The sequence below is a fragment of the Carassius carassius genome, chromosome 43 (assembly GCF_963082965.1).
Source record: "Carassius carassius chromosome 43, fCarCar2.1, whole genome shotgun sequence".
Lineage (NCBI taxonomy): Eukaryota > Metazoa > Chordata > Actinopteri > Cypriniformes > Cyprinidae > Carassius > Carassius carassius.
Genome location: NC_081797.1, coordinates 12,692,511 through 12,696,464, shown reverse-complemented (window position 1 = coordinate 12,696,464; position 3,954 = coordinate 12,692,511).

Sequence of the window (3,954 nt, the reverse complement as noted above, 5' to 3'; positions counted from 1 at the left end):
TGGATGATAAAATGTCCTCAGAACTGTCACTGTTTGTTTATTGGCAGGTTATGTCAGTCACTCGCAGTATCTATCGGCTGTGAGTGAAACGCAGGACGGCGGTATGAAGTTCAAAGTTCACCCGCAGAGGCGAGTCCGTCTCCGTCACGAGGACCAGCGCTGATCCGGTGGATATTGGGTTGATTTGATTACACTTGAATTAGGCTACCTGAATTTTTAAATATTTAATTTTTACTTATAAAATGTTTTTTAAATGAGTTTAAATGTAGGCAATATTGTATACAGTGTAAAATGTGCTGTATTGCTGTACTCATTGACAATAAAGGCCAATGTCATGTATACTGGTGGTTGTGTGGAGTACTATTTTACAAAGGTTTAGAGAAAATAAAAAGTTAATATTACTCATTAATAAAAACAGTTAATATTACTCATAAATATTGTTTTTAAATGTTTAAATGTTCAATTATTTCTACTCAATTTTATTTGTTAATGTACCAGATGCAGTTACTCAGATTTACTTAATTTTTTTACTTGCATTTACTCAATTCATACAGTATGTTTCATTGATTTCACAGTTTTAAAATTTACTTTTTTTTGAGTGTAAAAATGTTTCACCAATAAAAATTTAGGGAATAATAGTTAAACTTTTTACAGTGAAGTTGCTCCAGAATATCCACCCATTCCTTCTATCCTAGGAGACTCTTGTAGGTAAAAAAAATATTGCAGCATAAAGCAATATCTAATGAGTCATATCACAGTAAAATTTTCCAAGTTTTGATTTTGATTAATCACATGTCCACTGTAGTGGACATCATACATGCAATGGCTATATTTCAGCTACAATTCATAATTATAATGTGAATATTGTTTTTGAAATTTAAAACTTAAAAACTTAATATGCATTGACTTTTTCTACTGCAAATAAATGTATTTGTATTATTAGAATGTAATTTTCATTGACATCGAAAAAAGTCATGTGAATACATAATGTATGACACTTGTAATGCATTACTTTACTTGTTAGATCAAAAAGTAATCTGATTTTATAATGCATGTTATTGTAATGCGTTTTTTTACTAATAACATCAAAAAGTAATCTGATTACGTAATGCATGTTACTTTTAATGCGTTTCTTTACTCATAACATCAAAAAGTAATCTGATTACATAATGCATGGTACAACCCGAATTCCGGAAAAGTTGGGACGTTTTTTAAATTTTAATAAAATGAAAACTAAAAGACTTTCAAATCACATGAGCCAATATTTTATTCACAATAGAACATAGATAACATAGCAAATGTTTAAACTGAGAAAGTTTACAATTTTATGCACAAAATGAGCTCATTTCAATTTTGATTTCTGCTACAGGTCTCAAAATAGTTGGGACGGGCCATGTTTACCATGGTGTAGCATCTCCTTTTCTTTTCAAAACAGTTTGAAGACGTCTGGGCATTGAGGCTATGAGTTGCTGGAGTTTTGCTGTTGGAATTTGGTCCCATTCTTGCCTTATATAGATTTCCAGCTGCTGAAGAGTTTGTGGTCGTCTTTGACGTATTTTTCGTTTAATGATGCGCCAAATGTTCTCTATAGGTGAAAGATCTGGACTGCAGGCAGGCCAGGTTAGCACCCGGACTCTTCTACGACGAAGCCATGCTGTTGTTATAGCTGCAGTATGTGGTTTTGCATTGTCCTGCTGAAATAAACAAGGCCTTCCCTGAAATAGACGTTGTTTGGAGGGAAGCATATGTTGCTCTAAAACCTTTATATACCTTTCAGCATTCACAGAGCCTTCCAAAACATGCAAGCTGCCCATACCGTATGCACTTATGCACCCCCATACCATCAGAGATGCTGGCTTTTGAACTGAACGCTGATAACATGCTGGAAGGTCTCCCTCCTCTTTAGCCCGGAGGACACGGCGTCCGGGATTTCCAACAAGAATGTCACATTTGGACTCGTCTGACCATAAAACACTATTCCACTTTGAAATAGTCCATTTTAAATGAGCCTTGGCCCACAGGACACGACGGCGCTTCTGGACCATGTTCACATATGGCTTCCTTTTTGCATGATAGAGCTTTAGTTGGCATCTGCTGATGGCACGGCGGATTGTGTTTACCGACAGTGGTTTCTGAAAGTATTCCTGGGCCCATTTAAAAATGTCATTGACACAATCATGCCGATGAGTGATGCAGTGTCGTCTGAGAGCCCGAAGACCACGGGCATCCAATAAAGGTCTCTGGCCTTGTCCCTTACGCACAGAGATTTCTCCAGTTTCTCTGAATCTTTTGATGATGTTATGCACTGTAGATGATGAGATTTGCAAAGCCTTTGCAATTTGACGTTGAGGAACATTGTTTTTAAAGTTTTCCACAATTTTTTTACGCAGTCTTTCACAGATTGGAGAGCCTCTACCCATCTTTACTTCTGAGAGACTCTGCTTCTCTAAGACAAAGCTTTTATAGCTAATCATGTTACAGACCTGATATCAATTAACTTAATTAATCACTAGATGTTCTCCCAGCTGAATCTTTTCAAAACTGCTTGCTTTTTTAGCCATTTGTTGCCCCCGTGCCAACTTTTTTGAGACCTGTAGCAGGCATTAAATTTTAAATGAGCTAATTAAGTGGATAAAAGTGTAAAATTTCTCAGTTTAAACATTTGCTACGTTATCTATGTTCTATTGTGAATAAAATATGGGCTCATGTGATTTGAATTTCCTTTAGTTTTCATTTTATTAAAATTTAAAAAACGTCCCAACTTTTCTGGAATTCGGGTTGTACTTGTAATGCGGTTCCTTTCTCATAACATCAAAAAGTAATCTGATTATGTAATGTGCGTTATTGTAATGCGTTTTTTTACTCATAAGTCATAACATCACAAAGTAATCTGATTACGTAATGCATGTTACTTGTAATGCGTTTCTTTACTCGTTACATCAAAAAGTAATCTGATTAGGTAATGCACATTACTTGTAGTTAATTACTTGTTAGATCAAAAAGTAATCTGATTAGGTAATGCATGTTACTTGTAACATCAAAAAAGTTATCTGAATGCATGTTATTCATGTTACTTGTAATGCGTTACCCCCAACACTGATCATTTCAGATGAGATTGAAAAAACGTATCACTAGGTTTTCACAGAGGAGGGCTATGATAGAAATGTGCATGTCCATCTTGAACATAATCATAATTATCAGCTAATAAGGGTAAATCTCCATACTCTGGTGCACTGGAGGCTCCCTGAGTGGTTTCCACAGTTGTACCTTGACAGGCTGTTGAAAATTCTGATAGAATCACGTCCTCATGTTCTGATATCATAGATACGCGAAGTGCAACTTGTATGAAGTTGTATGAAGCCATTGCAATATTTTGCATTTATATTTTTGCATATATTTTTATAGTTTTCACATTATTTGATATAATTGCATTGATTAGTTTGTTAAATTCACATACTTTATCTGTTTGATTATTGTCTTATATTTAATACAGCATATCTTCAGTTTAAACCAACCGCATGCTGTCCACTCAAGTGGACATCTGAAGATCTCTTTGAAAAATTTGTAAAAAAATAAAATAAAAATCAATTCTTGTTTTTCATGCCCTAAGAGCAATAAAAACACATAGGAAAAAAATCCTGACTGAGGTTATCATAATTCATGCATGAAAGGGTTAATATCGCGTCCTTTTAAGGGTAGGTTTAGGGTTGGGATAGGTGTAGACTTTAATAAAAACGCAATCTAATTGGTAGAAAATAATATTTATTGTTGGTTTCCTTTAGCTGGTTCCCTTCTAGCTACAACCGCGAATATAACACATAATTACTGTATTTGCAGTACTGTAAGGCGACTGAACGAATCACCCCCGAGTCGACTCGTTCTTCCCGAGTCACATTAAAGATTCGTTCAAAAAGAACGAATCCTTCAAGAACGACACATCACTTACTCATGCGC